Source organism: Pistacia vera, unplaced genomic scaffold (genome assembly GCF_008641045.1).
Source record: "Pistacia vera cultivar Batoury unplaced genomic scaffold, PisVer_v2 Contig1146, whole genome shotgun sequence".
Taxonomy (NCBI): Eukaryota; Viridiplantae; Streptophyta; class Magnoliopsida; order Sapindales; family Anacardiaceae; genus Pistacia; species Pistacia vera.
This window is the reverse complement of record NW_022195189.1, coordinates 86217-98886: the sequence shown is the minus strand read 5'-3', so window position 1 is coordinate 98886 and position 12670 is coordinate 86217. Positions and strand designations below refer to the sequence as shown.

Sequence of the window (12670 nt, the reverse complement as noted above, 5' to 3'; positions counted from 1 at the left end):
TGTCTTCACCACGCGGATCCAATCTCTTTTCAAATAAAGAGATTGTCGCGGTGTTAGCAATTGCATTATTAAGCGTTAGCGCTACAACTCTATCAGTTAATAAATATTCTTGCAAAACTTCAAGAATTGTAAAATAAATAGTTTTAGCACTATGTTTTTCATATAATGGTTTAAAACCTATCAATTTTTGTTGTAAACCCCAATTATGATCTAAGAAATGTACTGTAACAGTTAAAAAATCGGTTTTTGATCTATAAGCCCATATGTCTGATTGAAGCCAATAGATATATCTAAAATTTTGAAATTCTTTTTAAGTTTATTATATTTTTATAAAGTTTTATTATATTTCTACTTGTACTTCTACTAACAGGGGTATATGTTGGACAAAATGCAGTTTTAATCATGTGAATAAAATAAAGATTTTCAGTAAACAATAGGAGAGGTCCGTAGCAACTATGAATTTGCTATTCCTTCGGCAACATCTGCATTATATTGCCATGTTGAGAAAGTTAAGGATTGTGGATTAAAATTAAGTTGAGTTTGAATTTGTCTACTGATGTATGAAATGTAACGAGCAACTGCATTATTTGGGGGTGTTCTTCTCCACGTGTCGTCACATCATCGAAGTCCCTTCTCACGCCAATAATGGTTCACAGAAATTACATATCCCACACGATTCTTCCCCTCCTCATTGTTTTGGCCGTTTTGATTGGTGAAGTTAGTCATACATGGACACACCCTGTTTACGGTCGGGGGTTGGGCTATGCCCGTGCCCGTAATCGCAGCTCGCATGTGTTTGGCTACAACCCATTGAATGTGGTGTGGAATTGCAATTGCTTCCTCGAGGAAGGTGAAAATGGATTGAACCCTTCCATTTCTTCGGTGGATGGAACGTAAAACTCATTTGGGATGATCTCTAATGCATCATTTGGGAATCATTATGAATTTATGATAATAATAAATAATTAAAATGAAAAGAAATTAAATAAAATATGAATAAGAGATGATATTGAAAAATAAAAAAAAAATTGATAATATAAATATATATATAATATAAATTGAATGAGAATTTGATTGGAGATTTGGAGTAAGAGATTGAGTGAGAGTGAGTGGTGTGGAAAAAATGAAGATTTTAGGGTTTTTAAGGTAATGGGGGGGGGGGGGGGGGGGGGGGGGGGGGGGTAGGGTAGGGGAATGGACTTCAACAAATGACGTTGGCTACTACGCAACGGTTTAAAGAAGTAAAAAATATTATATTTTTATTTATATAAATTTTAAAATTTCTTTTAACCCCTAAATTTATGTTTATTTCAAAAATATATGGGGTTTAGTAATTGTACAAGGACTAAAACGAAAAAGTTTTAAAAAATTTGGTCCCAGGCCCGGCCTGGAGGAGCCTATGGAGGATCGGGTCCTCCTCCTTAGCTGATCTCATAATGTATAATGAATTAAGTAATATACTATAAATCTTTAATGTAATATTATAATAATTAAATTTTTAATCATTTATTAAGTATTTTACCAATGTTTAAATAGAATGTATAATTAATTAATTACATTTTAACTATAAGTGATGTTATATATTAAGAAATTTAATAGACATTATTAATGTTTATCATTTATTTATATATAATTAATTCTAATTTATTACAAATATACTTAGAACTTGATAATTGAGGAATAATCTAATATTATATTATTATTCAATCAAATACACATTCTATTCAAAATAATCTTTTTAATAACATTTATTACTTTTAATTGGTTTTATTCATTATACACTTAATTAATCAAAATTTTAATATTAGAGCATCTCCAAATGAATCTCTTTATATAAAGAGTCTATCCATAAACACAAGAGTCCAACAGACTTTTATCCTTAAATATAAATTAAAGAGTGAGTTTACTCTCCAATCTAGAGAGTCAAATTTCACTCCTATCTAATTTAAATATTAAATAAAGTTTCTAGCATTTTTATTTATATTTCTCTCTCATTGTTCTTTCTTGAAAATAAGAGCATCTTATTAAATTAAAGAGTTCATTGGTTTGAATAAAAATATGTTCTATATTTAGAAATTAATGAAGATCTCTTTATTTATATGAAATGCTCTTTAAATAAAGGCACTGAACTTATATTATAATTATTAAAGTTTTATATGGTATAGTTTATATGTAATAATATAATTGTATATTTATAATTGGGTATTGTAAAAATTTAACTTTTCCATTTTAATTTTTTATATGTAAAATACATAGACCTCTATTCTTCAAAGATATTTTATTTCAACCTAAGTTCAAAACAGGTTCCTTAACAGGATACCGCTGCAGGTTCCAAGCCAGGTACTGTTGCAGGTTCTTTTTTCTAGGTTTGGTTCCGATTCCATTCCTTCACATGTAAAACGGAATGCACAGTGTTGGTTCCAAAAAAAAAAATGGAACCGGAACCTACCCGTACATTGCGGTTCGGAGTAGGTTCGGTTTATTCGGCTTCAGGTTCGTTCTACGTACCGTGCCACCCTAACTATTATTATTATAAGTTTATTACAATTGATTTGAGTTTAATTAACGTCTTGACTCCCCTAGAACGAGTTCTTAGCTCATCCCTGGACTGAATAATTTCTTGCATAATTATTATTCTATGTTTTCAGTGTGTTTTCTGTAATAGTGATGAACAGCCAGATGAACTTTTATTCAAAATGCAAGTGTGTAGCGAAGTCCGAGCCCAGTTAAATAGACTTGGTGCAATGTAATGACTTTTAAGGAAATCAGACACAGTCAACTAGCATCAAGTTTGGAACTTAACGATTAATTTTCACGAAGTGACTATAAATAATTCTTCAGCAAAGATTATTCAGGGAGCACTTCAATCAATGAGTAACGATTTCAGATGTTGTAGCTTTTGAGATCATTAATTTGTATGTGTCCTAGAAAAAGGTACAGCCGTGTGTATTATTATTTTAATGATGCGTCGGGAACATGAAATGTACGTTATATTATACAGCTAAGGTATTTTTTAGTAAAATGATAATTGAAATGCAACAATTTCTGGGGTTACCGTAGAAATTAACTATTTTATTAAAAAAAATTATAAAAAATTTCTCTTAAAAAAAGTTGTTAATGAGATGTATATAAATGTATTGACTGAATGCTAAGATATTGTTATCCCACACTTCCCGAGGCTTTAGGACAACCAAAAGTATGAAAAATTATCCCTGACCCTTTACATTAGAAGAGTATCCAATACCTCTCCTCATTGTCTAATCAAGGAATTTATGTTGGTCACATTATTACCCCCTCTGAGATTAATTTTCACACTCATCCACTTATTAATATAATTAAAAACATCACTGTTGTTAGTGATATGTTATGGTTCCATCCAATTTTTAAATTAACTGTCTATTTTATCCTTCCATCACTTAACAATTTTCTAAATCCTTCACTCAAAAATATCCAAAAATCTACAAAATCAACATTAAACTTATAATTATATTTTCCAAGGACGGTTATACATTTATATAACACATTTAAACAAACATTGAAGGGAAAAAAAAAAAATTAAATTAAAAAATGAATTTTGGTAAAGTTTCCATTAAAAAAATCATAAATAAATAATAAATTATGTGGTAGGAAACCTTTTTAAGTTTTACGAAAACAAAAAGTATAGGAATAAAAATATTTTTTTAAGTTGGAAGTGATGGAAGGGATAAATAGACATTTTAATTTTAAAATGGAATGAACCCTAACAAATCATTATAGGTGTTTTTTAATACTTTCGCAAAATGGATGGGTTTGATATCAACAATCTCATAAGATTAAACGAAATAAACCATACGAAAGAAATTATCATAATGCCAATAAGGAGCGGTATTGGATATTTCTAAATATGGAGAGAGGGATAGTATATTTTATGCTTTGGGGTGTGAGTGACTAAAACTGAAACCTCAGAGAAGGTCTGGGAAATAACCCTTGAAGAGAAAGAATTACCATACTTATCTTTGTAAATTGAATTTTCCTTTCCTGTGAAAAGTATTAGCAGGAGATTTTTAAGAATTTAACTTTTAAATTCATAAATGCAAATCGTCAAACTATTTCAACACAAATTTTGAGAACAAATTCTTCACCTTGATTCAATGGGTTTGCTTAAAGTAGAATTGATTATTTTTTATACAATAAAACAATTTCTAAGCATTGAATTACATGAATCAATAATCATGAATGTGTCCTAAATTTATATAAAAATTTGTTTTATAATAACACTGAGCAAAACTAAGAGACTCCCAAATAGATATGAATTAGGTTTGATTCACATATTGCAAATTCTTTGAAAGAAAACAATCTTTCCTTCAAAATTATTCAAATTTCAAAAGCTTCTTCAACTTAAAGCATAATACCTATTAAAAGTTTAGAGATTTAAGATTAAAAAAATAGTATCAAGTAAAGGATCTATAAAACAATCAATATAAACAATTCCAATGACCTTTACTAGGGTACAACAAATCACTCTCGAGTGCATGACTACACAAGCCTTAATCAACACAACAGCTACTCGTTCTCTGTACATCCCTAAGGTTTTATGCCTGTCATGATGACATTCTTAAACCATGGAACATAAAAGTTGATTCCATGGTCTGCGTGGATCGGGTTCAGTAATAAACTTTACTTTATGCATCCTACATGTACACAATGATCTATAACCATGTTCGGAATCTCTAAATTCAGTACTAATTTTAAAATGCTACTCACTTATCACAACTTTACCGCTGTGGAAATCTGTAAACTCGAAACACCGGTTGTGTTGTCACGAACCTTAGGGGTCATTTCCATGCTCCAGGAGGCTTCTGTGTTGGAATAGTGCCCCAAGCTCTCTCTTTCCAAATCTGTTCACTTCAAGAAATGTCAATCCCTGAGTCTCTGGCACAAATACGATCACAAAACACAATTGCAAGTACAGCAATGCAAGCGAGAATCAAGAAGTGGCTCCGGTACAACAGCATCAGCTACTGAAAGAAAGCTTGGGCTACATCAAGTTTGAGACCCAATTTACAGTAGCGGACATACCCCCACATGTCCCTCGGTATTGCTCAGGTACACCTCGGAGTTCACAGTCCATGGCACAGGTCCCATTCCAGGTGATAGAAGCAATATATAGGGCTAATGCAAGAACTGCAATCCACCCATAGAGCCCACTAGGGAACCAGATGATTCGGAAAGAATGCCAAGCGAGGAGGACAAGGGATAAAACTACACCAAATAAACTTGAGAGGGCAAACTTTTTCCTTCCAAAATGGTCAATTAGGAAATCCCAACAATTGTTCCAACTGCGTTTAAAGCGGCCAATAGCAAGAGATAGGAGAAGTGGCGAGTGGTTTGATTCGAAGCGGCCTTTGAACAATTGTTGGCTGTAGTACATAACTGTTATATACCCGTGAACTGCTGAAAAGCCTGAGTAATCAAGATTTCAAAGTCACTACATAATTCTGACAATTTTGTACACATTTTTTATATAGCTCTACTAATTAATTAATGAAAAAGAATGGAGACCGTGACCTATATGCAAAAATACTTCCAGCACGTAAAAAAATGGAGTTGGGAGGTAGCGGTAAGGGTATGAAAAACAAAATAGCAGGCATTGGCAACAAAATTTAATCCATCCACTTCCATATATATAATAATCCATGCCCGAGTGTTCACAATTGGTATTAAAAGATCTTTCTGGGAGAAATATGAACCTGAAGCATGAAGTAAACTTAAGATGCTACATCACAAGATTGGAGCTGCTTTAGTCCAACTTGAGCTGATATTTCACCTATCTCATCTTAGTAAATGTTTCAAACATTCAGCTTCTCTTAAGATATCGATAACCCAAAGGAAATGTAAACAATTCAAAAAACAATCGTCTGTAGTATGTTGTTATTTATTCAACTCTTAACACCATTTAATGCGAGTTTGCTAACTTCACCTATGCAAGGAAATTTCGATAATACCATAAACAAAGAAACATACAACACATCTTACCTATGGTAGATAGCATCTTATTACATAATTACCCAATCAATTTGCCACAAATTATGAGAAATGTATGAAAATATGTATTAGTATAAAAAACAAATAAGAAAATGAATCATCACAACAAAGCTCTACCAAAAGAAGAAAAGAGGCAACTAACATCTAACAGCTGATGATGCATAACTCTCAACCTGTATTAGCAGCAAGGACGTAGCCCACATAACATATGAGTTCAATTGAACCCACTCGAACTTTTAAAAAATAAAAATAAAAAACCTTTATATTATAGTATTTACAATTCTGACCCCACTGAGATCATGGTGAACCCACCCAAACTTTGAAAAAAATAAAAAATATTATTTTATATATTTACAATTTGGCCCCACTTAAATTCATATTGACCCCACAAATTTTTTTTTTAGATTTATAAACTTAAATGTTTTGAACTCACTCACTAAAAATTATGACTACGTCTATGATGCAGTAGAAAGAAAATCAGGGTGTACCATTAATGAGGATAATCCAGTAAACTCTGAATTCGTACCTGAAGCCCAGCCCCAGCCAGAAATGCAAGTCTGATCTCTTTCTTTTAAAAACATCCAAGTATCTGACAGTACCTTTTTCTGGCGTTTCCTCTGAAGCAGCAGAAAGGTGATCAATTTTCCTCTAACCGATCAATGTCATAAATTCTAGCAAGCACGGAAATGGCTTTATCTTTACACTCTGTACATTAAGAATGGAAATGGCTTATCTTTATCCTCTGTACATTAAGAATCGAAAAATGGCTTATCTTTATCACTCTGTACATTAAGAATGGAGTGGCTTTATCTTTATCACCTGTACATATAGAATGTTTAATATGATAATGTGCGAAAAAGAGAGAATCACAAGTCACAGAATTAACTTATAAGAGTTGACAGATATTTTGTACCTTCATAAAAAGCCACCGGGGAGACTCTGGCATAAAAAGCATCAAGACAAACTGAATGACAGCGGCACAATGATACTCCTAACATCCATCTCCATGTTCCAGTCCGTCCAAACAATATATGTGAGAATGATGCAAAATAATAAGGGAATGTTTAAAATAGGGATGTCTTCTTGGCCAAAAATCGCTTAAGAAAACTAAAATCACTCAAATCAAAACCTTCATCCAGCCAGGCCCTCTCTCAACCCTAAGGAATAAAAACTAAAGGTTTCATCTCAACATTTTAACTCAGTAGTTAAAACTTTCCATCTAGGATGCAAAGCAAATTTGTTTATGTAATACTGGTCAATATAACATCTCAGATTCCAATATTATATTTTAAGTTAAGACATCATTAATTTGACACTAGAAAAGTCTTTCAGACATCACTTTTCTTCGAATTATGGACATACAGCAGATAAGCAAATATTTTTTTTTTGATATAGCATTTCTAAATAGTGGTATAGCATGTTATGCAAATCACTCCTTAGAAATGAGACCAAATTATGCAATCCGTTTTTATGTACGAGTGATGACTTCCATGCTTTCATTTTATTTCCAGAACCGCTTTCGGACTAAACAAGATTACAAAACAAAAAAAAAAAAAAAAAAATAAAGGAAAAAAATTTCAAAAACGAGACACTTATGCAGAGGACCAACAAAGTGTGACCTTTGTCAGGACCAGGACAGAATAATTTTTCCATGTTGCGAAGAACAAGAAACAGAAAGCTGCCAAGTGAACATGAAAAACTGCAGCAAAGTAAAACTTAAGAATTGGGGTGGTAAGATATAAAAATGAATGTAGAGCTAACTAACAAGCTATAGTTCTAAGAATAAGCAAATATCTTACTTAATGCAAGCCTTAGATACCATTACTCAATAAAGGCAGTAGCACGAGACCGGCATTATCAAACATTCAACAAATTGTAATGGGATCAAAAATCTTCCACATCATGAATATATTAACCTATAACTGATGATACCCATCTAACAACTCAAACAATTGGGCTGGTAGTGGGCCTTTGTGGGCGTGAGTAAAACTCTCCTTGGAAAACCGGCTTGCCAAGGGAGGGTGGCCAAACCCTTTAAACCACATGCCCACCCTTTTCCCTTTCAATGAGATCCTAACATTAACATAAGAGAATTAGCAACACTCATTTTCTCACTATGTCACTCTCCCTCTCTCTTAAAAATAGAGAAAAACAATCCTCACTATACTAGTACCACTGCAACTTTCTTAGTCTTTCGACATGTCAAAAAGAAAAGAAAGAGTGAAAACAAGAATGAGAAAGAGAGTACACCAGCATTTTCACTCCAAAATCCAGTGAACATTGCTTCTACAACAAATTAAAGTTTTGGTTTTAAAAGCAATAAAATCTTTTTTTCTTTTGCTTCAGTGAAACAAAACTGCTCTTCTAGCTTTTTGTACATCTATTCAAAGAGACAAACAAATTTTAAAGGTAACCAAAAACACCTTAATGGAAAAGTTGTTAAACTCACTTGCATGTCATTTTTTTTTATCTAAATCAAAGCTTACACTGCATTAGCCAGCATTATAATAACTAACTAAACGAGGACCATCTCATGCACATGCTATTTACATCACAATGTTATTGTAATCTCAAATATGCCAGAAAACAGGAGAGAATTCTCAATTATGTGTCTCAAGGGGGGTTTCTTAAATGCAAACCGAAATTTTATCTTGGTAGTGCTCTTCAAAACTGCAAAATAGAAACCTTTCACACAAGCTGAGATATATAATGAGCAGGGACATGACACAAATTTCCAGCAAGAATGGTCACATTGAAAGAAGAACAATCTATAACTTAGAAAACCAATCCTTCAAGAAGCAGAAAATCGATTCACTAATAACGGAAAAGTGCAAAAAGGAAAATGTTATATCTATCACTAGTTTCAGAACAAAATGATTTATTAACCAATAATTTAGATAACCCCTTTCACAATGTAGGATCAATGATATATAGCACCAGGAGCTGCATGATAATTTGAACCAAGTAGAAATAGGAAAGCGAATAACTGCCTAGCTCATTTAAATTAGAAAACATTAAATATCCCAAAGTTTAATTGTAAGGTTATTTACTAAAACCTTCTTCAACATTCCCCTTTTTCCCTAAAATAGGTTTGTACCATAGCTTTTCAACATAATCTTTAAAAAGTAAGATAGTTATCTATAAGAAACAAAAGGTCTTTTTATTTCCTCAATCTCGGCTAAATGGATTTATTCAGTCCTCAACAAAATTTCATTTTACTGACTAGCATGAATGCCCAAACACTAGTTAGCAAAACATTGCCAACTAATTTCAATTTAATTTCTACCAAAAAAAGAAAAAGTATAATATTCACTTCTTTTTCTACAGTGCTATAGACTCTTTAGGTTGATAAGAAAAAAACACAAAATGATAGCAAAGCATTCATGTAACCAAAGTATATCTTATACAAGGAATTGTTGTATCTACAAAATATTGCACGTTGATGAAAGCAAAGTAAATAAAGCAAGGTAAATCTGACCTCAGTAAAGCAAGATTTACGAGGTAGGACAGAAACTGTCACCAGTATCATAAGTACATTGGGCTACAAGTCCACCTCTACTTCTGATGGGGCTGCTCAGCTATATATACTGGAGCAGTTACAGATGCCACACCCACAACCAGGCCAACTAAAAGCCGTCCAATATAGAAACATAGGATCTGGAGCAGGGCCATGACAATTGCTCCAGCTGTAAATACAATATCAGCAAGAAGAGTAGCTTTTCAGTCCATATGCATCATTAATCCAACCACCTGATGCAGCTCCATTATTGCACCAACCAAAGCCCTGGTCACAATTGTTTCCTGACAACTTAAATGAATCAGAATGTTTCAAAAGAAGAAAAAGCAAACAAAAATAAATAAGGAAATCATAGAACTGGCAGGATAAATTCTAGGTTGCCTCCTCCTCTCTCCCAACCACACAAACAAACACAACTCCACTCGCCTAACACCCATCCAAGCACCCCAAATCCTGCAAGAATAATCCTGCCGGCATACTATGATAACAAGCTTCAATTGCCATCATCACCATCAATACATCATTACTGCCATCATAACCATCATTTAGGTCTCTGCTTTTCCCAACTCAACAAAGACAATAAGAGGAAAAACTTTTTTTTTTTTTTTTTTTCTTTTATATTTATATATATATATATTTTCTGCTTTCCCTTGATAACCACAAAATGCAATATATACATCAAAGGTAAAATAAACTCTACCATCTCATCAGAAGAAGAAAAACAAAATTGGAAACTTACTAGTTGTACCTGCAGGAAACTACTTGTTTCCACCTCAAAATCATTTTATATACAGAAGGGCTCCTGATATGACACCTGCAATAAAAAGTTTAAAATCGGAAACATTCTTAGAAATAATAATGAAGAGAAGTTCAACCAGGGGGAGCTATACCACCTAAAATCAAATCATAATTTACTCAGTAAGAAAGAAAGGTCCTCACTATCCAAAGAAAGCAGAAGCATAAATTTAACTCAAAGTTACAATAATTCGGTTTGCTTATTTATCTATTCACTAGACTTGGTATTACTCTCTTTTAAAATAATAAGAATAGAATGACAATACTCATCACCAACTAATACGGAAGTCGATGATAAATGAGCACCCATCCAGTAGAATCATTGGCTGCATTATCTAGTGGGGAAAATGTCTAAAGTTCAATTGGATTACCATGTTAGAGCCACCTTCCATTCTATAGGAAATCCCAAATTAAGCAAATTATGGCATTAATATAACACCAATTTCGTAAAAATTGTACCTACAAGAACATATATATATTACATAAATTGGCCAAATCCAAAATTGGAAGCGCAGGAGAGAGAATTCATATTAAAATTAAAATTGTCAGGGTGTTTCATTCACAATCTGAAAAAAGTTATCTGGAATTAAGATACTTTATCTAAGCCTTTAATAGACTGTTTAACATAGATTGAAAAGTAATTTGGAAACTCCAAAAAAACAAGGAATTGTTACTTTTACAAAAAGAAATATCTATCTTATTCTAAAAAACAAAGATTTTATTCCAACAGCCCCTTCAGCTAAAGTCAAACAGAAACTAGGTTAAATTCTTGAGACCAAATTTTACTTTCATTATCAAAAATAACATTAAAAACCACAAATTATCAACATGTCACATAACTAAAATCCATTTTCAAATCAGAAAAGTTGGGCGAAACTAGCTTTTCCCTCCCGTAGTGCTTAGTCACAAAGAGAAAGAAAAAGTAATAAAACCATCTTTAGCAACATCTTTGAAAGTGACTTGACAAATCACTGTCGCCGTACATTAATTGATGAAATCACTAAAATAACCTGTGGAAGCGCCATGTTGCTGGAGTGGTAAGGATAACCCCATACTCAGCCCTTGATCAAATCCCAATCACTTTTTTGGAGTTGATGTAAGGGCTGAAATGGTGGCAAACTTACCCAACCTACAGCACAAAAAAAGCACCGGAAATGTGATTATGTTAGACTTTTTATTATTAAACATCAAAGTGAGAACACTAACCGCTAATGGGTGCAACATCACTAACAAACTTAACTGTAAATCCTACCGTAAGTATCACTCATGTAACATTACCGGACCAGTACGAAAATTTTTAAAAAACCGAGATCTCTCAGAATCCGGTACTGTTACTGGTACTGAAGCAAATTAAGAGAAAGAAAAAGTAGAATACCTGTATCGTAGCCGAATAGGAGTCCACCTATGCCGGCAATTACCGTCAATCCAAGAACGTACGAGTTACTGAAGTACGACATTCTCCTCTCCGGGAATGCGTCCAAGTAACCCGAACTACCGGGAATCGAATCCAACGTCATCGTTTTACACTGAAATTAACTTCAACAAACAAACAATCAAAACTGATCACTTCAAGATTCTTGACGATATTAAAAACGATTATTGCTTCAAGACTCTCGACGGTTAAAACTATCAAGAAATCACGGAAGTCAAAGAGGTCAAAATAAAGCTACTACTCCAGTCTATTCAAAAACGCAAAAACAAAATGATTGATTTTAATTTTGTGGAGAAGCTTCGAAAAGAAGACAACTGAAGCAGTTTTTTTAGAGCAACAATGTCTTCCCAACGACGACGTTTTGGTCGTCTAGAGGAGAGAACGGAGGGCAAGGAAGAATCAGAAATGAATTGAGAAAAGGATTTCGATTCTATCAGACGACGAATTTTCCCGAAATTTAGGGAAAATTTTTGTTCATGGGGAACTTGGGAGGAAAGAAGAAGGGAAGAGGTTGTTGAGAAAGAAACTGAGCCCAGACGGCGAGAAAACTTAAAAGGAAAATTTTGAAACGTAATTTTTATATATAAAATGATAGGTTGTTCTTGCAGGTGACTGAGGCAGCCAATAAAGTACTTACATTTGTTGGAGGAATCTGTGACTGTCGTGTGATTTTATCATTTTAATTAATTTATTTTCGCACTCACCCGTGTAATTTTTTACAACGTGGCGTTCTAGATAAGGGTTACTACAACATTTTTCACGAGATTACAACAGCCTTACGCGCGTTTTGTTCGCGTTGGTTTTACTCGCTTTTCTGGTTCTTTTAAGATTTCTACTTCAAATTTTGGGGTAATTTTTTTTTTTTTTTTTAAGGCTGGGTTATCTGGTCTGTTTATGCACAC

General features: G+C 33.1%; 1 pseudogene; it reads right to left on the bottom strand.

The window, feature by feature from the left end:
• Window positions 1-12276, bottom strand: part of LOC116145986 — a 36903-nt pseudogene extending 24627 nt beyond the window's left edge.
• Window positions 12277-12670: the final 394 nt, after the last annotated feature.